The sequence below is a fragment of the Diceros bicornis genome, chromosome 33 (genome assembly GCF_020826845.1).
Source record: "Diceros bicornis minor isolate mBicDic1 chromosome 33, mDicBic1.mat.cur, whole genome shotgun sequence".
NCBI lineage: Eukaryota > Metazoa > Chordata > Mammalia > Perissodactyla > Rhinocerotidae > Diceros > Diceros bicornis.
In genome coordinates, this window is record NC_080772.1 from 23,753,960 (window position 1) to 23,776,612 (window position 22,653).

Consider the following 22,653-nt stretch of genomic DNA (forward strand, 5'->3'; position numbering starts at 1 on the left):
TTAAAATCGCTTCTAAGTAATTCGTGAGTCAATGATAAAATTGTAATTGAAATTTTACTCTTGAATATAGAAGAAATTCCAAATAAAATATTTGCATTTGAACCCACCAAACTGCTGGAAAACTATATCAGAACCATAGGCATGCAAGGAGGAGTTAACATTAAAAACTCTATTAAAGTAAATAAGCACATTAACAATTAGCTGGGGTATTGCATTATAAATTAAGAGAAAAAATGATGGCCTATTAAGTTGAAAATTCAGGAAAAATTGGCTATGCTATGGAAAAAAATAGAATTAGGTCCCAAATTCACACTACATACGAAAATGAATGCCAAATGATTTAAGGGAATCAACTTGAAAAGCAAACTTTAAGACTTCTGAAAGAAAACATGGTTAAATTTATTTATAACATCAGGATAAAGAAAGATTTCTTGAACACAGCATAAAATGAACAAAACATAAAAGATCAATAAAATTTACTACATTACGGTTTTAAAAAACTGATGAGATGAAAATATCCCCTATAAACAAACAAACAGACCAGTTACAGACTGGGAGAGGATATGTAATTAGCAGGAAGGAATTCATATAAGGAATATATTTTAAAAGTCTCACAACCCAATCGGAAAATGAGCAAAAGATCTGAATTTAATGACCAAGAAACATATTAAAATATGCTTACCCTCCTAGTAATAAGCAACAAGTGACTTAAAATAGCAATGTGATAAAATTTCACACCCACAGGTTTGGCAGATACTCTGATAATAGTAAGTGTTGGTGAGGAGGAAACTCATATACTGCTAGTGGGACTGTAAACGCGTGCAATCACTGTGGAGGGACTATCCACTAAAATTGAAGAGGCACATACCTGGGACTAGGGACTGCTATTTTTGTAACAAAACTTGTAGAACTACTTGATTCTCGAAGACGTGAAAAATACAACTTTAAATAAAAATTTAAATATTCCTTCGAACTAGACAGACTAATAAGGAACTATGCCTGGAAATGTAGGCTAAATTCAAACTTTAAAAACTTCTGAATATCAAACTAAATCGATTTGTAATCAATTCAGCTGGTAATGGTAGGCCACTGAATGGTTTTGCACAATGAAGTAATAAGACCAAAGTTATTCTTTAAGACTATCTTACCAAGATGTGGAAGATGGTTTGGAGGGGTCAATGACCAGTAAGGAAGCATTGTATTAATCTGGGAATAGACTGTAAGAAGCTGAACTGGAGGATGGCACTAGGAATTGAGAAGACAGACATAGATTCTAGAAATAACCCATCTGCTGAGTCAACCTCCCTACCTGCTGCCCTGCACTGCCCTTAATCTCCTACCAGTCCAATACCTCTGCTCCGCTAAGGATGCTCTTGCTCTCACTTGTCCTATGGTCCCCTCAGCCCCTAGAGCCTCCAGGACGTTTTGGACAGGTAGCCTAAGGCCATTGCCTAATACACAACCTTATCCTCCTGGCCTTTCCTGAGGTCGACCTCCATGCCCAGTGAGTATCATCTTACTCTTTTGGAAGATAACTTGACTGAATTCCCTACACGCACACCAAAGAAGCAAAGTTGGCTGCTCAATTTTCTCTTTCTCTTTGGTTGTATGACCGCTCTGTAATTCACCTTCAGAATTCCAACACTTCCATAAATTAAGCACAACCTTGATGATTCAATTTATTAATTAAATTAAATCACTTTTGCAAGACAGAGTTAATATCCTGTGCACTAGCAAATATGCTTCCAGATATAAAATGGTTTGAAAATGTTCCTTCTTTAATTTTTTGTAAGAGTTTGAGAGGTATTGGCATTAATTCTTTAAATGTCTAGCAGACCTTATTTTCAAAGATAATATCTCCACTTAACAGCTATGCAACAGAGGGAGTAACAACAGCTACCTTATAGCTTTGGGATTAAATGAGAAAATAGATATAAAGTCCTATCGTAGGGTCTGGAACATAAAAGAAAGTCAATTAAAAGTAGTTTTTATTCCCCTCTATCCCAGTAGGCGTGTAAGGAAAGCTCAATAAATGTTCACAGAATTTTTAAAGCTTATCTTTCCACACACAAGTAATTTATATATTAGTGTAACAATAAATCCTTATTTTTCATTGGTATCTGACAGTGAATAGTACCTTCCAACTTTTTATACAATAAACTACGTAATTAGTTTTTATGATATGAAAAAGTGACACTTTAAAAATATTTGATTAGTAATTTGTTATGACATTTACAAAGTTAAATTAGGATAAGTTTTTGTCCTTTATTGGTACATTAACATATTTCCAAGGTTAACCTTAAAACCTGTAATAACATATTTTTGTGAAAGTATATTATCAGAAAATGTTCAATAAATCCAGGAAACATGTATTTTGGCTTTGGAGGCTAGACTCTTACCAAAAATCCTTGACAGCTCTTTTTCTGGAAGACTTCGAATCAGGATGATTCAGATCCCTTCCAAATATATTTTTCTTGAATTACTTATTCCATCTATTTTTTACCTAAATTCTATGAGCAAAATCCCCAAACTTCTGATGTGTAGATGAAAAGTTTCTATTTTATTTGCATTCTACACTGGGCACTCAATTCTTCATCCTTTTACATTTACAAGGTCAACTAAGTAAAGCCTATAATAATGAAATTTAACATTTATTTAGACATACTGATTTCCTAAAAATCAAAGCTGAGTTTCCAACCTTCCTTGTTGTGTTAGGTTGGAATTTTGCTGGTATTATACTTTCCCTTTCAATATATTATGCATAGGGAAGGAAAATGCGTAATTGGAAATTGGGGACACAATTTCAAATCCATTTCCAATGGCCCAAATGTTCTGATTTTAACTTAGCAGGTTATAATTAAATATTGAACTTATCCTTGATATTTAGGAACTACCTTAGCAACATTAGTTTTATTAATGACTACATGAAATACAATATGCTTAAATGCTTTAAATTTATAATTTCTTTCACAGGAGGAGAGATTTCTTTATCTCATTTTTGTAATAAATTTGCTGATTTTTATAATATTCAGATTGATTTTTTAAATGCCAATGTATGCAAATGTTTTTATTTGGTTATTTTCGCAGCTAGAATCTTTTTCTAACTATTATATTGCTGGGAGCATAATAATAACTATTATATTGCTGTTGGGATTATTTGTAGCATGGCTCACATAATAAATGCATTTAGCTTTAGTTCATATTAACACTCAGTTACGTTAGTGTGGGTTCATTTATGGTTCTATGTAGTGCTATTACTTTCTTTCCCACTTTTAACATGAGATGCTTACGATAGAAATGTTATTAAGATGTAACAAAAAAGAAAAGCCAAATGAAAGTCACTTTATATGAAATTTGCCTCTTGCCTTGTAAAATTAGGGACTCTACGGTTAGTGATGCTGACGATATATCCAATGTTGGCTGTGGAAATACTTGGGTATTTTCACAGGTAGACGTATGCACACATAGAATATGAGTGTAATTTGATCTAGATGGAATTTCACATTGAAAGAAGTTAATTTATTGCATATTTGACCCATTAGATCTGACAACAGAAAAGTATTCCAGAAAAAAATTATAGTACCTACTCTAAAGAATTTCTTAGATGAGTGTTCTGTGGTATTTTGACTTTGAACAGATTATTTGTTCCTTAAGTCCTTGTCAAACAAAATAATTCTCCATCAGACTAAAATGAAATTGCATGTTTTAAAGTTTAATTGAAGATAAACTTATTTTGGGTCAAAGATTGAAGCTTATTTTGGAATTTAAATGCAAATTATATAACTGAATGCGTAAAATAGTAACTATTATCAAAATTCTCCATCAAAATTAACTCAGCTTGTGGAGTTTGACACAAATTCTTTTCCATATTGTTCTTGAGTTGGCACAGTTGTCATCTATTTGAAAGGAGATTTAAACGGTCTCAGGGAAAACTTCCCCCTGCTCTCCCATTCAGGTTGCCACAACATTTGGTATCTGCCGTTGTAGATCTTTCCCACTACTTTAAGCAATGACTTAGGCCAACACGGAGACCCCCTCGCCTAGCCTCTCTTGCTAGAAATTTGCGTATCCTTCTCTCTCTCACTTACCAGCCCCCACACTCAACTGATCACAAGTCCCTCCCAAATTCTGTCCTTCTGCACTCCTTTAGCCATTTCCTGGAGCCTCTGAGGATCACATCTCCACTCCTAGGCTGTTAGAAGGCTTTCTCTCCCTTATTTCCTCAGTCACTGATCACATATCTTTTGCATCAAGCACACTAACATCTCACCTTCCCTGGAAGGTTTCTGGCTTTTTCGCAATTCCATGACGTTCTCTTCCTGGCTGTACTTTTCTTCTGCTTGGCCCAGAAAAAAGCCTACGAATCCATCAATATCCATGTCGGATGCCACCCCCTCTGTGAAGTCTTCCCTCACTGGATCTTCTGGGCTCCCAGCCTGCCTCTTACAACACGTGTACCATACTGTAATGTAATTTTTTTTTTTAGCTACGTGTCCCTCCGCCTCCCCACCCACTGGACCAAGCTGCCTGAGAGCCAAGATGACTTCTCAGCTTGCCTGGGTCGCTGCACGCCTGCATCACCATCGCTGCGCCCAGCGCGTGATATACCTGACGTAGAGTAGGTACTCAGGATACGTTTGGTGAATAAATGGCTGAACACGACTCCAACAGTTGGAAGTAAACATCAATCTACTTGCTCCAAATACGTTCATCAGGTGTATTTCTCTGGGATTGGAGTAGCCAGGGGGCATAGGGGGTTTGGGGACCCTGAAGGAGCAGAGGAGAGGACAGAGCAGGGGCTGAGGCGGCCACGCGCCACAATTCACCTGCCTGGCAGTGGGCCAGGACCAGGCCTGGTCATTGTGATCAATACTAGGAGGATTAAAATAGCAGGCAAGGGGCGGGCCCGGTGGCGCAAGCGGTTGGGTGCGCGCGCTCCGCTGCGGCGGCCCGGGGTTCGCTGGTTCGGATCCTGGGCGCGCACCGACGCACTGCTTGGTAAGCCATGCTGTGGCGGCGTCCCATATAAAGTGGAGGAAGATGGGCACCGATGTTAGCCCAGGGCCGTCTTCCTCAGCAAAAAAAAAAAAAAAAAAGAGGAGGATTGGCGGATGTTAGCTCAGGGCTGATCTCCTCACAAAAAAAAAAAAAAAAAAAAAATAGCAGGCAAAAGAGAGAGGACTGGAGAGGGAAGGGATATCGCTGGATCCTGGATCACTTAGATGACTTCTCTGTGAACAAATACATTTTTAAAAAATAATTGAGGTGAAATTCACATAACATAAAAGTAACCATTTTACAGTGAGAAATTCAATGGCATTTAATACATTCACATGGTTGTGCAACCAGGAGTGTTGGAAATGTTTGGGACCTAGAGAAACACATATGTTTCATCCTTTCCTCCGACCACCATTTCACAAAATATCCCTTCAGTAAATGAATACGCTCCACGGCTATCCCCACTCTCAGTCTGGAAGCAAATGTACAGCCTAAGTTTGAGAATTGTGTCCAAATGCCTGTGAGATTTGAATTCCACCTCGTATAATTCTGATATAATTGTGTGATGCTGAGAGAGGAGTTGGAAAGGCAGATCAAGTGGACGACAATAGACTCAGACTGAAACCCACATTTCTGTTCTGAAGTTTGGGACAAGAAATACTTTTATGGTGGCTCTTCTATGTTTGACTTCAGGTGAGAGAGAACACACAAAGAAATTCCCTTATTTAAGGGAGTAGCAATGAACACACACCACATGAATAGTGTAAGATTGTGCCTGATTAACCTCCACTTGACCTCCTAGGGGAGTGTGTGTGTGTGTGTGTGTGTGACAATATATATCAATGTGATATCTTCAGAAAAAAGTGGTAGATGTTGGTAAATCTTAAAATATGTAGTTATGATTCTATTTTCTTCACATTCTCTTTTTTTTTCTTTTCTTTTTTGTGAGGAAGATCAGCCCTGAGCTAACATCCATACTAATCCTCCTCTTTTTATTTTTTTTTTTGCTGAGGAAGACTAGCTCTGAGCTAACATCTATTGCCAATCTTCCTCCTTTTACTTCCCCAAAGCCCCAGTAGACAGTTGTATGTCATAGTTGCACATCCTTCTAGTTGTATGTGGGACGCGGCCTCAGCATGGCTGGAGAAGCAGTGCGTCGGTGCGTGCCTGGGATCCGAACCCAGGCCGCCAGTAGCAGAGCATGCAAACTTAACCGCTAAGCCATAGGGCTGGACCCACATTCTCTAATTGTTAAAATACCCAATATGGTACCATGCAGAGACCAATATTGGCTAGGGAAAATACAAAATTACAGTCTAGAAATCTGTCTAAATATCTGACGTGATTGACACAAAGAACGGATTTCTCTAAAAATATTGAGACCATGTGACTATGGATTAGTTGATGAATTATAATGAATGCAATGAATGCTCTAAGGGGAGGTACCTCAAATCTGAAAAATTACAATTGGCAACCCATGCTAATATATTTTATTATTTTACTCTTTTAAGCTTTATTTTTAGATGACATTTCTTCTAAAAGAAATTTATGTTTTTATTTCTTTAGAATTAGCCACAGGTATACACTCCGAGACATGGAAATACCTCTCAACCTGCCATGACCATCCTGTCACCAAGGTAAGGCTGTCCTCACATTGTTCACAAATGCCTGGTCCAGGCTAATTTTAAGTGACAAAGGAGAAGAGGCTGCCACCACCCCCATAGACAATGCTCTATTGTGATGGAACGAACAGACTCTTAGGAGGTTTATCCTGATACTCAATATATGGTTTCCTTCCAATAACATTGTCTGTTGCTTGCTCATTTTAAGGCATGACTTAAGCGATGCTGTGAAACCAAACCACATTTTCTAGCTCCTGTAAGAATTCAGTGCTTCTGAGTATTAGCTTTGTTTTCTTAGTGACATCAGTTTGTTTTAACACTCCCATTAGGGATTCTCTTGTGAGAAGAGACGTAAATTAGGCTTTACTTTGTTTATTCTGAGTTTGTCATAAGCAGAGTTTTGATGAAACAATCTTTGAAACTCCAGAAGACCCTACACACTATGGTAGCATAATCCAGTTTCTCCCGCACTATCGCATCTGACATCCCTCTGAAAAAAATGACTATTTTAGGCAGGAGACAAACAGGAGGGAAAGAAGGGGTTTGGGGGTGAAATTGGGGACAAATGAGAACTCCAGCGCTTGGGTGAAATGTATCTGCTCGCTCAGTGTACCGATTCTCAATCTTCCAGCTTCCTCTACTTTTCCACCCCATTTGACTGCCCCACCTGCAAGGTCAGGGGCTCTGAGGAGCAATTTATAAACTTGCAGCTCATATTGTGGTTGCAGCTCCAGGACTGACACGAAATTAAATCAGTCTTGAGTGCTGTAGGATACAAAAGCTACCTTCCGAGTGTACCGAGCCCTCCACGGCTCCTAATAAATCTTGGAAAGGTAGCCTTCCACCAGTAACCGCCCAGGTTCTCCCCTCACAAAATGACCTTGAAATGGAAACAACGACGTTTTCTTTGAGCCCATATTTCATACCATGGAGAGACAGACGGACATGGAAACCGCGTTCCTAAGCACCCTTTTCCAACTCTGGAACAAACCCTTTGTGAGACAATGTTAAATGAGCCCTTAACCTTCTCCTCCACGTTTCCAACTGTTGGGGTCACGTGGTATGAAAACATCCATGAAAAGTTGACTGTACCCACAAAGTTTCTTTATTGTTTTTCAAGAACAGAAGGTAAGCCTTTAAAAAGTCAATAAGCGTATAAATATGCCTTTGCTACAAATGTGTCACCGCTCAATTTCCCAGGACACTGAAGCTTATTGCTGGAGACTCATCAGGGTGGCTAAGAAGGAATCAAAGTGGATGCTGTCAGATGGTGACGTTGAATTATACCAGATGATAACTCACATTTTATTTATTTATTTATTTATTTTGTGAGGAAGATTAGCCCTGAGCTAACATCTGTGCCAATCTTCCTCTATTTTGTATGTAGGTTGCCACCACTGCATGGCTGATGAGTGGCATAGTTCTGTGCCCAGGATCCGAACCCGAGAACCCGGGCCACCGAAGTGGAGCTTGCTGAATTTAACCACTACACCATGGGACCAGCCCCCTGTGATGGTAATTTTATGTGTCAACTTGGCTAGGCCATGGTACCTGTGGTACCCAGTTTTTGGCCAAACACCAGTCTAGATATCTTTGTGAAGGTATGTTTTTAGATGAGATTAACATTTAAATCATTAGACTTTCAGACTTCTTTTGGACCCAAGCTTTAACATCAGCTCTTCCCTGGGTCTCCAGCCTGCAGGCAGGCCCTGCAGATCTCAGATTTGCCAGCCTCCACAATTGCATGCACCGATTCCTTAAAATAAATTGAGAGAGAGAGAGACTGAGAGATAGATAGATAGATAGATAGATAGATAGATAGATAGATAGATAGATGGATGGATGGATGATATTTCTCTGGAGAACCCTGACTAGTACATCTCCGTTTTACAAATGATAAAACAAAGCCCTAGAGAGATAAAATAATTTGCCATGGGCCACACAGCTAGTCAGCACCAGAGCAGAGTGCGGGCTGCTCTTTCTGGCATCCTCCTTCTAGTCAAACTAGAGCCCATGTGCCTCCTAGCCTGTGGCCAACAGCCACACGAGGGGCACGTGAAGAGTTGGTTGTGTTTAATCCTGTCATCGGTTTATTGGAAAGCTTTTCGCTGCAGCCTGTGTGAGGGAAAACGATTTGCTCGGGATGAATGTGGCCACCAATGCATTCCTTCCCTTAATCTAAACAGAGCCTCAGACACACTTCATTGATCATGCCTCTAAGCTGAAAGGTCGCCTTAATGCTGGCCAGCAAATATTATGTTTCTCAGGCAGCCCTATGCTGTCAACCACATTTCCTGATCTACTCTGATTAGATATATAAACAGCTTCAGTAAAACAGAGCCCAAGCTTTGCTGTTAAAAATATAAGATAAGGCTTCCATAAAGATTCATCAACAGCAGAGACGCTGTCTAAGTTAGGCCTGAACCCTCAGAGCTCACAGCTTCTTCTTTTGGTATTGTAAGAAGGTCAGTGGGCAAATAACCATGATTTATAATCATGTTTTAATAGGGGCTGGTGCTCCGGCTAAGGGACACACTGGGGAGAAGAAAGGGTTAAAATAATTGAGCAGGGTCACAAAGTGGTCTTGCATTAACGACCCAGCACATGATCGACATTACTAAAAGTTACTTAGTTATTTTGTGTCTGCTAGCAAGTGTGACCCTGTCCCAGCTAAGAACAGGGACGAAGGGGCTGATGCCTGCATGGTGCAAAAACATGAAGGAGGAGTAAGGACTTCTCTGAAACTCCCAACAAACTAGTCAGTTAGGGAAATGAAGCAATCAAAACCACACATTTTAGGGGCTGGCCAGGTGGTGTAGTGGTTAAGTTTGCACGCTCCACTTTGGCGTACCAGGGTCTGTGGGTTTGGATCCCAGGCGTGGACATATGCACCGCTTATCAAGCATGCTATGGCGGCGTCCCGTATAAAGTAGAGGAAGATGGGCACGGATGTTAGTCCAGGGCCAATCTTCCTCAGCAAAAAGAGGAGGAGTGGCAACAGATGTTAGCTCAGGGCTAGTCCTCCTCACACCCAAAAAAAAAAAAACCACACATTTTATACCTTCATCCATCATGCCTGCTTCAGATACATCTCGTACCATAGACACGTGCGAGGCAGGAGAAGTTTCCGGCATTTTATTATAGATATGTACGTTTAATTGGTATGCGTTTCAAAATACTCCTCTAACATTCGTCCTGAGGGTGGACTCGATGATCTAAAGGATTTTTCCAGCTCCAGTTCCTTTGAATGTGAACATGTGCCTTTTCCAGATAATTTTTTGTATTTGTTTTCCAGAAGGCAAAAAAGGGTTGTCAATATTGGTTTTAAAGAGGAAAAAGTAAGATGAGACTATCCAAAGTTGCTTGGTGCGAAAATGTCAGAAGTTAACATACTAGATGAAGTTTTAACGTGCTCTGATATTTATAGATAACTTCTAAAAGACATTTTGCTCACATAAGAGCTGACTACTCCCCACTTTAATGATCACTTGCAATTTTCCGAAACTAACCAACACAATCTCTACTCAATACTAAACATAACCAATGACAAACATTGACGGTTACTATGTACCCAGCACTGTTCTTTACACAAATTAGCTGAGAAAATCCTGTCAGCAACCTAAGAGCTCGCTGCTTTTTTCTCTCTTTATCTCAGTCTATGAAATTATACATGGTAAATTTATACCTTTCTCGAATTAAAATAATATTCTTCCAGGCTGATGCCTGGTTTGGGTTAACGTCAAATACAACTGTATTTTATTTTCCCAAAATAATAGGTTTATTTTCTTGGAATTATTGTAACCAATGGTTCCTATGTCTGGCTGTGCATCAGGATCACGTGAGGAACTTTCCAAAAACGCAAGTTCCTGGGCTTGACCCGGACTGCTGAACCTCTGCGGGCGGGACTCAGGAATCTGCATTCTAACAAGGAAGTGATATTTTTATTCCCTTCTCGGAAGTAACCGAGTCACATAAGGTTAAATAACAGCCTGAAGTTACACTGAGAGTGAGTGGAAGAACTAAATGCAAACAGAAGATGACCGTAGGGTTTTTTTTTTATTATTGTACTTCAGTTGGTCTTAATACTGTTTGTGTTTTTATAACAAGCAACATATTTTCTTTGTACAAGGTACTCAAACACTAAAAGCTAAAGTGACGTTAGGCTGCACTGAGGGCACATTTGGGGAACTTAGGCAACCCCTCAGAGGCTTCCGGAAAAATGAGCACCTGTGGACTGTCTTTCATTCTTTTCTTTAGGTAGAATATCCTTAGACTTGGGTTACACACGCAAATGGGTTTCCAATATTAGATTGACCTGGAGAACCCCTCAGACAATTGCGAGTCTACGAACACAGCTGTAGAGAGATCTGGGATCATCCGTGTTTGGGAGGAACAGACATAACCCTGAACCTAGAATTAGAAGCCCAGGGTGCCAGTGCTGTTCCATCACTTCCTATCTGCTCAACCCTGAGCAAATCTCAGGACTGCTTTGAGATCACTTCTAGTTTTTCCTTTGAAGTTTCAGGGGCACCCTGAGACTCAGGGCTCCAGGCATCCTCTGAAAGGAGGGCAACAACTTCCCTGAACGAAAGCTCAGAACAGACGTTCAGGACACGCTTTCATGAGCCCATTTCTGAATAAAAGCACATTCTTCAAGAGGGACAAAACGTGAATCTCTGATAAAATCCAGGCATGGAGAGCCTTAGAGAATGTTCTCACTTGTAGTTCAGATTGGCTTGCTTGACAGGACACCACCTCTCCCGGCCTTAGGTGCTGGGGAATGACAGGGTGCGTTTAGCTTTCCATCTGCGGAATGAACGTTCTGTTCTGCGTGTCATTTTAAAAGTTCCTGCAACATAGTTCCCCACATTTTCTAAGGAAAGGAATTTTATATTATAAACGTTACACCCGGGGCCTTTTCTGTAACAGTAAATTATTTCCTTAATTTTGTCTTAATTCCTAAGTACACAATGCCGAGATAAACAGATTCGGCCTTTTACTATTTAAATCTCTGAAGTATTTATATATAAACCCAGGAGCACCGCTATCCATAGTGTGCAGGGTGATAGGGATCAGGTTAGTCTGCCTTAGAGTGCATTCTTTGGTTGTAATTTCCTGTTTATTCAAGGTAAAGAAGGGTCTTGCTACCACAGACTGGAATCAGACACAGGCCATTTGCACCCACGAGAGCTGAAGTTACAAGGACCATCTCTGTTTTTTAAACAAATTGTTTTGACTCTAACCTCTACAGGGTTTAGCCCTGCCCATTTCCTCATCATGTTTATGCTCTGTTGCACTATTTACATATTTCTCCCAAAACCCTATGATTGCAGCTGCACACATTGTGATTTCTTTCCACTATAATGTAACACCTTTTCCTTCTATATCACATCCCGCAACTGCTACCTATGGCATTGCCAAATCCATTCTCCTCCGCTGTTCGCTGTCTGTTGATTACCTAGCAACATCTGCAACAAATGTGAAGCTGCCAATGATTCGATTTACAAAATAAAGAAATAGGACAATTCTTTGCATCCCTAGCTTCATGAAATGCAATTTATCCTACCATACCTGTTAAGTTTAGTTAAACTGAAAGAAATGTTAGTCTCCCAGACTGAAGTGTGAGCAACTCAACTAACGAGGCTGAGCCTTGCAAGTCCTCTGGGCCTTCACCATTATTAGCACAGTTAGGGCCCTGCATTGCTGACTACTGCCCTGCCTTTGTGCCCTACTTCTTGTTGGTAAGGTCTTTCAGAATGCAACTGCGATTGGTGATTAAGCTCTTTGCCTTCAAAGCAAATACCCAAGAAACACTCATTTTTGGTTTCTGACTAATCTTCCTATTTTCAGATGCAATGCTGACTAATCTTCCTATTTTCAGATTCGATGCTGAGTGGACTTACAGAAATGCAAAGTAAGTAGGTAGTTTAAGAATTAGCAAAAGTTCCTTAGTGAGAAATTGATCTAGCATCGAGCGACATCCACGTGGGTCACTAGAACACATTTCGAGAATATCTTATAATCTTACAACTAGATCTACGAATGAGCCCATGCACAGTGCAGGAGATAAATAGGCTAGATCTTCTGGAAATTCTAGAGAACAGTTAAGTGATGACCCTTTTCATTTTCTGTTTCTGTTCTGATTCAGTTTTAACTCTTGCAGGGTGTTAGAGACTTTTATAGGGTCCTGAATATTGCTCTTCTAATCCGATGTTTGTCAACCTCTGGCTGTTGACATTTTGTGAATAATTCTTTGCTGTGGGAGCTGTCCTGTACATAATAGGATGTTTAGCCTCATACTCATTAGATGTGAGTAGCGTTCCCCCCGCCCCCACTGTGACAACCAAATGTCCCTGTCCCCCATTCTCTACCCCCCATTGATTACCACTGCTTTCATCCTATACTCCTCAAGTCATAGAGGGCAGAGTAGGGAGCAGGATGCAGCTCCACCGAGCGGGTAAGGGTAGGTACTTCCAATGGGCCACGTGGAGACTCTACAGAAGGGAGTCAGCCACTACCCATCTTGTAAAAGACCCCTCCCTAGAGGACTTCCAGCCAGGGATGAGGAACTTAAGCCAAAAAAGGCTGGATATATGATATTGAATATAAAAGGTGGGGAGACAAAAATGACCAGCAGAGGAGCCATAACTTACACAATTTGAGGTCCCCAGCAGAAGACTCAAGAACTCACAGTATCATCCCGTGAGAGAGTCTGCTTTGGAAGTCTGCCATACCCAAGGGCATCGATATTAGATTAGAGCTGCACTAATCAATTAAGACTTCTCCTGCTTTCCCCTTCCTGTAGGAACCAGAGGCAGCATACTGAATGTGGAAGGAGGGATTGAGGAGGAAAGAGAGGAGGGGCCAAAGTATGACACATCCTGTCCACACTCCAAGCTTCTAAGGCAAGCCAGGCTAGGATAAGGGAAACGTTAAATTAGGTGAGAACCTTTCATTTTCAGAGCAAAATTTTTGTTACCTAAAAGTGACTGGAAGATTTTCACTAATGAGTGAAAAGAAATGAGTCCTCAGAGTACGTTTGTAGAGTCACACTTAAAATTGCTTCCAGCTTGTAATTTACCAAGTATTCAATACTATAACAGGCATATTACCAACTTTGAGATCTTCAAACTAAATGAAAGCAACACACATTCTGCATTCAACTGCCATTATTCATAGGAAAATAAAATGGCCTAAAAGAAGAAAAATATTGGTTTCTGTTCACAGAAGGTTGTGACTCGAACGTTGTCCCATCTCTACCCTGTTTTGGCTTTCTTTCCTGTAAACAGTCAACTTTCCTGGGTATTATGTTCTTGCTTCTTATGTTTCTTTTCATGTCTTTAGCCTGTATCCCATAGTGATGAGACACATTGCTGCCTACTCTCCTCTGTAGATGTGGTAAGGGAACAGCCACAGAGCTCCTGCTGCCTCCAAGCCTTTTAAAGGACACCTGAATAGGTGGGGCTGTTTTCCAGGAAGACAACCAAGGTGTAGAGAGGTCTAGACAAAATATTTCACTAAAAATATTGAGGGAAATGGGCTTATAGAGAGAGAGAAGGGAATGAATTGAATAATAAAATGCCCAATAATAATCTTTCAATTTATAAAATCAAACTGGAAAAATTTTGTGCTAACCAAGAAGTCTAGTTAGAGCAGGAGTTAGAAGCAGCAGATATAAAGTTAAACATGAACCACCATTCTAAGACTTTGCCTGTGCTGGTGATTGGATGGCTATTCATCAGGAAAACACTAGAAGAGATCTTAAATTGGGCAAAAGAAAAAAAAGTAGATGAAAGTGTCATTATTGTAGTCAATTCAGTTATTGGTGGTATTTATTGGAGGCTGCTCTGGGGCAGCCCTGAAGTCGCTGTTCATTACCATCCTCACCGGCATTCCCTTATTTCTGGCTCTGAGAAGGGCTAGGCCTGCTTTGTCCTCAGACTATGCCCTACCCTTCACCCTCAACCTTGGCCTGTACAGGAAGGCAGAACAGGGCCCCTGAGTGTAGATGATGAATAAACTCTGCCTTTGCATTGAATCACTAAAAGATTTTGCCTTTCTTCTGTGCTATCAGATACTGGACAAGAAGAAAATGGACTTTTTCCCCAGGTTTATTGAGATATAATTGACACATAACATTGTGTAAGTTTAAGATGTACAAGGTATTGATTTGACACATTTGTAAATTGCAAAATGATCACCACCATAGCTACCACATCCACCCTATCACATAGTTACCATTTCTTTCTTGTGGTGAGAACATTTAAGATCTACTCTCTTAGCAACATTCAAGTATATTAAACAGTATTATTAGCTATAATCACCATGCTGTACTTCTTTTTATTTATCTTCCCCTTTTGGAAGTCTAGTCTCTCGATCATGAACTTCAGCCCCTGGCCTGCCTTCTGTTCTTAAGCAAACACTTTCAGAGAACTAATGATATCAGTGTAATCATTTGCTGTGTCCACATTCTGGGAGAGACAATAACTTCAGGAGCTCCGGCTGGACCATCAACCAGGGAAGCTCATGCTCTGCACCCACGTGCTGTTCCTTGTAATAGGCACTCAATAAATATCTTTAGAATAAATCAATCAGTCAGCCAAGAAAGCTTAATTTTATCTTATTTTAATTTCTGGGGAAATAATTTTGTTGTTGCATTTTTGTCAGTAATAGAATGAAAATATGTTTTTAAAATAATGTCTATCAGTTAATTAGAAGGATTAATGTTGTGCTCCTTAGCTGATAACTGTCACAGTAGTGAATTGTGTTTGCCAACAGGATCTGTAGAAAGAAAATCAGTTGAAGCGTTGTAAGTAGAAAAAGACCAAAGTAGAATTGCAACACAATTTGCAGAGGCTGAACAAAGGAGAGCTCAATTTACATCCCGTTACTATAGAAAACTGAAAGTTACTTAGAACAGCCTGGCACATACGAAATGCTCAGTAAGTGCATTACTGAGCATTGATAAGATGATATCATTATCATCATCATCATCCCGTGGTAACAAGATAATTTTAAGCGGCATTCAGATAAGACATTAAATAATGTCAAGTTACACATTGATGAAGTTATTTCCTTTTTAATTTGATTTCAGTTATTCTGATAACCTCCAGAAGAATGTTGCCAGGTGGTACTGGTATATCTTCTACACTAGACCTCAAGCTCAGAGCTGGAATTTAATAACATTGTATTGTTTTCATTGTATTTATTTATTATTTTTATTGAGGTAACATTGGTGTATAATATTACATAAATTTCAGGTATACATCATTATATTTTGATTTCTGTGTAGAATACATCATGTTCATTGCATTTATTTTTATCACCGCTTTCTGTTTATTACAAACAATATTGATTTTTATTAATGGTAGTGTTTCAAGTTTCCTTTAAAATAATACATATTTATGGGCCGGCCCTGTGGCTTGGTGGTTAAGTGCGTGCGCTGCCATGCTGGTGGCCCGGGTTCGGATCCCGGGTGCACATTGAGGCACCACTTCTCCGTTCATCCTGAGGCCGAGTCCCACATACAGCAACTAGAAGGATGTGCAGCTACGACACACAACTATCCAATGGGGCTTTGGGGGGAAAAAATAAAATAAATAAAATCTTTAAAAAAAATAATACATATTTATGTGTATAAAGCAAGTCGATTTAAAGAAAATGTGAAGTTCCTGTTAGGACAGGAGGTATGTAGATCAGGCAAAATCCTGATGGTGGAAGGCATATGTCTAAGGAGTTCCCACAAAGGCCCCAGTCCGTTCAATTTTGCAGATCTCTTAAACTGAGGCAACTTTGAGGTGTTTTTTTTTTTTGGTATTCTTTTTCTTTGAGCAGCTGACCAGCGTGGCTCCACCATTTCACAGAGCAAGTGTATCTTTATGGAAGCCTGAACGGAGCTGGAGCTGGTGGGAAGTAGAAGAGGGCTGAGCGGTCAGATCCCCGGTTCAAGAGGTGCTGCCCCCCGCAGCCCGCCGCACTCGCCAGTAAGAGCACCCCGCCAAGCCACCCGCCTTCCTGCTTAGGGTCCCTCGACCTCTCCGAGAGTCAGGGGAGTCTGGGCTGGCGGGCTGCCCTGCGAGAGCTGGGGAGCATCACTCCCGCGCCACCCGGGGTGCGGGCGGCCGGTGGGCGAGGGCTGGGCGGGTGAGGCGGGCGGGGGGCGCGGGCGCGGGATGCTCGTCCCCCGGCGCCGACTCCCGGGTCTGCTGCGCGTGGTCGCCTCCGGACGGTGGCGGCGGCAGGCTGAGTTGTGCGCAGCTTCACAGATAAGAATCCCGCACCGCCCTCCCCTTTGCAGGTTAGGATTGTGACCCCCTTTCCTCCTGCAGGCAGCGACCCTCAGGGGCCTAGGCTCACTCTTTGCAGGGGGCTGTTTCAGTGGCTTAAAGGGAACCTGTCCTGCGTATCCCACCTGTCTGAACATCCTGCCCCTAACCGCGGTGTGCAGACCCTTCGCGGGACTTCTGTCCCATCTCTCTCGGCTTCAAAGCCACGGAAGCCGGCGAGAGAGGAAATGACCGTGGGCAGGACGTTTCCTCCAGCCCGGTAACCCAGCCTGCAGAGAACCTGCTTCTTCCATTCAGCGCCTTCGGCCTGGGCGCTTAAAAAGTAATAAAGAAAGTATGCAGGCCAAGATGTCTTGGTTCCATTTCCAGTGCCGTCACGAAGGAGCTGCGTGACCTCAGACGAGTGAGGTTACACGAGTAACCTTCTCTGGACGTTAGTTAACTGCATCTGAAAACGGATGGAGTTGGACCACGTGACTGTTAAGATCCCTTTCAGTTCTGACGGTCCCAGATGCTAAACTTCTGCTTCCTGAGGATTTTTAAAAATATAACACAATCTCTTCCCTTAGGAATATTATACACTTTTAGGGAACAAGACTAACAATTAGAAGACACATACCACAGACTTGTTTCACAAATGGCAAAACGAAAAGAAAAACTAATAAAATATATATTTAAAAGACTCAAAAAAAAATAAAAATAACAGACAATATTTATTGAGTCCTCCAAGTGCAAAGCATTTGACTAGGAATTGATGACAACGACAACTAAATAAATACAAGTATGAACTATGGCCCCTGTCTTCAAAGAGCTTATATATATGTGACATTTCCATTAAGGCATATAAATGTGAAAGAGCAGAACACAAGGCAGCACTAAGATGAAGACTAGAGAAACTGAGTGTTATGCACAAGATAGAGCCAAAACTATAGTTGTGCTTAGAGAAGGAAAAAAATAATGCATTTCATATTTCATTTGGATGATAACTAAAGCAGGGAAACAAGGCAAGAGCGGATCAGCTGATTTTTTTGGGGTTCTATGTCAAGACTCAAGACAGTCCAAATATGTCCATTATTAATGACACCCAAGTCCTATTTCCTAATAACTGCTATCATTCACTGCCATCTAGTGTTAACCAAATGAATCTTTTCCATATTATTTTGTTTTCCTAAATTTCTTTCCTAGCCCTATGTATTCAGCTTAAAATGGAGCATGCAAGCCGTCTCTCCTGAACAGCTAGTCTAGTGGGGTGAAGTCTGTGTCCTGAAAAAACCATGTGTTTCCTGCCCACCCAGAAGCACCCTGTGGCTTAGGGTCTCCAGCTTATTCTCTGTTCATCTTCCCTGGACCACCGTCATTGGCACCAGCCTTCTTTCCATGGCCTTTGTTTTCAGACACCATAATCTCATAAGACTAGATGCATCAGTTGTTAGGCAGAAAGTTTCTAGTAGAAAGAGAAAGTCTATAACTCACAAATACATTGGAGAGATGACTAAGAAAAGTACCTCTCCATTTTTGCAAGTGACTTTAAACTTTTACTCTAATAAAACTCCACATCAAGAGAAGGCTCTTAACTTCACATTTTAGAAATACTTGTGTTCCAAAGGCTCTGAAATATTTTCTAAAAACCAACTAAAGTTTATTTAGGTAAACATCAAATTGCTTTCATGTTTGTCTTATAACTTAACAATAGTAAATACATCTCTGGGCACGTATGGAAATGACCTTTGTTTCAAATGTCTCCAATTACTTTGTCCAAATGTCCCCAATTTGTTTCAAATACCTCCAATTGCTCATATAAAATTCCTATTACAGTTGTTTTAGTGAACTTGTTAAACAACAAAATACTATCCTTAGACTATTTAGAAATAGAATAAAAAGAAAATAATTTACTCATAATATTAAAATTGAAATCATCTATATTTATAAAACACTATCTTAAGTATTGTAACTCTGTCAAGCTTCATTTTGAGTAATTTGTATAATCCCTTAACAATAGTGAAACTAAAATATAGAAAATTCAAAATCACAGTTTATAAGAGAGAAAAATTATTGCTATATTCCCAGATCTTCAGAAGTAAGCATATTTGGAGGTTGCATTAACTTCCACTCTCAGGTTGTAGAGATAGGAGAATGAACCCAGCATTTGGTAGAGAGACATTTTATATTGGTAATGGAAGATATGCTGGAGCAGAAAAATCTCTTGTTCCCTTCATTTAATTCATTCACTCTTTTCCTCTCTGTTTCAGTTTCTTGATAAGGCAGTTTTATGCTTACCTGAAGATGGAGATTTTCATCCAAACCCTTAAGCTGTTTTTCATTCTTCTGATATATTTGTAAGGCTGTTTTGGCTCTAGCCGCTTGAGACTGGATTTTGATGCCACTTCTGGAATCTAGAGTAAATCCTTCTTGTACTGTCATCCGTTAGTTCAGCAATCAGTGGTGTGCTAGGCCTTCCCACACCAGCTTGAGAGACTAATGTCAAATTTTCAGGAATTTTGCAAGTACCCACGTATCTCTTTTTTTTCCTGAAGTTTTTTGATTCCTGAGGTTATCAGAGCAGGAAGAAAGTTGCTAACTAGTCCTTATTTGATTAAGCATATTGATAGCCAGGGACCAGCAGCTACTGAATTCAGGGAATGAACAGAGCATCAGGAGACAAGAGGAGAGAGAGCTCTGGAAGTGAAAGTATAGGCAGTAGGCTATGGATGCTGTCAACTCACAAAGAGGGAAGGTAGCCTTCTTTAATAAAACACACACACACACAGAGTCCAAACTTCCAAAGTTGGCTCTAGAATAAGTTCTGCTAGTTGGGAAGAAGAGAGTGATGGACCCTGCTCTGTGATGTCTGCCATTAGAGTACGTACTGCTACCTCTACCATATTGGCCTTAGGCGGGATCTGCTTCATCATTTAAATATTCTCACCTAAGTGTGCCCAAAATCCCTTGACTCAATAACTGGCCCACAGCCTGTTTCACAGGAATAAAATGTTCAAAAATAAACTATAGTAAATTCTTGAGAAAGAGGAGAAATAAACACACAGAGTGTCAGAAAACTAAATAATTTGGCTTGCAAAAAAAGTGTTTCCTCTCTGGGGGCCTTCAGCTGTTATCCCATTCCCCATGGACCTCCAGAAGGAGAAAGAAGGCCTTGCCTGAAATACGTCATTAACTAGTTTCCAGCGTACTTCCTTACCAACTGGTTTTCTCTTTAACACTTAACCTCTTGCAAACCCTCGTAGATATTTGTGCCATTTCAAAGACTAGGTTGAGCAAGGTTCTCTCTACCATTTAGCTAAGACTCATCCTCAATAGCTACATCTGGAGGATGAACAAGCCATTGGATCTCTTTAAAAAAATTGATTTAGCTGCCTTAAAGTTTGGGGGTGGTACCTTACTTAAAGTGCCAAGTTTCACAGTAGCATTTCCCACATTTGACCATAAATTTTTCTTCAATGACATATCCAGCGGTAATAGCGAAACAATCACTGAAGCAGTGCTTCTCAGATTGTAACGTGCATACGAATCATCAGGCAATCTTTTTATTTTTGTTGAAGTATAGTTGACATACAATATTGTGTTAGTGTCAGGTGTACAACATAGTGATTCAACATTTATTTACATTGCAAAATGATCACCTTGATAAGACTAATAACCATCTGTCATCATACAAACAATTACAATATTGTTGACTATATCGCCGATGCTGTATGTTATGTCTCCATGACTTATTTATTTTATAACTGGAAGTCTGTACCTCTTATCCCCTTCAGCTATTTTACCCTTCCCTCCATCCCCCTCCCTTCTGGCAACCACCTATTTTTATTCTGTATCTATGAGTCTGTTTTGTTTTATTTTGTCTGTTCATTTGTTTTGTTTTTTAGATTCCACATGTAAGTAAAATCAGGTAGTATTCTTCTTTCTCAGTTTGGCTTATTTCACTTAGCATAATACCCTCTAGATCCATCCATGTTGTCACAGATGGCAGGATTTCATTCTTTTTTATGGCTAAGTAATATTCCATTGTATATGTATACCACATCTTCTTTATCCATTCATCTACTGATGGACACTGAGGTTGCTTCCATATTGTGGCTATTGTAAATAATGCTGCAATGAACGTAGGGGTGCATATATCTTTTCAAATTAGTGTTTTTGTTTTCTTCAGAAAAATACTCAGAAGTGGTATTGCTGGATCATATGGTAGTTCTATTTTTAATTTTTTGAGGAACCTCCATACTGTTTTCCATAGTGGTTGCACCAATTTACATTCCCATCAACAGTGCATGAGGATTCTCTTTACTTCATATCCTCTCCAACACTTGTTATTTGTTACCTTTTTGATAATAGCCATTCTGACAGGTGTGAGGTGATATTTCTTCTTTTTTTTTTTTTTTAATTTTTTTTTTGTGTGTGAGGAAGATCAGCCCTGAGCTAACATCCATGCTAATCCTCCTCTCTTTTTGCTGAGGAAGACCAGCTCTGAGCTAACATCTATTGCCAATCCTCCTCCCCCCGCAAAGCCCCAGTAGATAGTTGTATGTCATAGTTGCACATCCTTCTAGTTGCTGTATGTGGGACGTGGCCTCAGCATGGCCGGAGAAGCAGTGCGTCGGTGCACGCCTGGGATCCGAACCCGGGCCGCCAACAGCGGAGTGCGCGCACTTAACCACTAAGCCACAGGGCCAGCCCGTGAGGTGATATCTCATTGTGGTTTGATTTGCATTTCCCTGATGATGAGTGATGCTGAGCCCCTTTTCATGTGCCTGTTGGCCATCTGTCTGTCTTCTTTGGAAAAATGTCTATTCAGGTCTTCTGCCTATTTTTTAACCAGATCATTTGTTTTTTGGCTATTGAGTTGTATGAGTTCTTTATATATTTGGACGTAAGGGAGTTACCCTTCTTATATATTCGGATATATCAGACATATCATTTGCAAATACAGTCTCCCACTCAGTAGGGTGCCTTTTTGTTTTGTTCATGGTTTCCTTCACTGTGCAAAACCTTTTTAGTTTGATGTAGCTCCATTTGTTTATTTTTGCTGTTGTTGCCCTTGCTCGAGGAGACAGATCCAAAAAATTATTGCTAAGACTGATGTCAGAGAGTTTATTACCTATGTTTTCTTCTAGGAGTTTTATGGTTTCAGGTCTTACATTTATGTCTTTGATCCATTTTGAGGTTTTTGTATCTGGTGTAAGAAAGTGATCTATTTCATTGTTTTGCACATATCTGTCCAATTTTCCTGATACCATTTATTGAAGAGACTGTCTTTTTCCCATTGTATATTCTTGCCTCCTTTGTCATAGATTAATTGACCATATAGGCATGAGTTTATTTCTGAGCTCTCTATTCTACTCCATTGATCTATGTGTCTGTTTTTGTGCCAGGTGTACATACTGGATATATGTCTTGGTTACCATATCTTCATAGTATAATTTGAAATCAGGAAGCATGATACCTCTGGCTTTCTTCTTTCTCAAGGTTACTTTAGCTATTTGGGGTCTTAATTTTAGGATTATTTGTCCTAGTTCTGTGAAAAATGCCATTGGTATTTTAATAGGGATTGCATTGAATCTGTAGATGGCTTTGAGTAGTATAGATGTTTTAACAATATTAATTCTTCCAATCCATGAGCACAGTATATCTTTCCATTTATTTGTGTTGTCTTCAATTTCTTTCATCAGTGTCTTGTAGTTTTCAGTGTACAGATCTTTCACCTCCTTGGTTAAATTTATTTCTAGGTATTT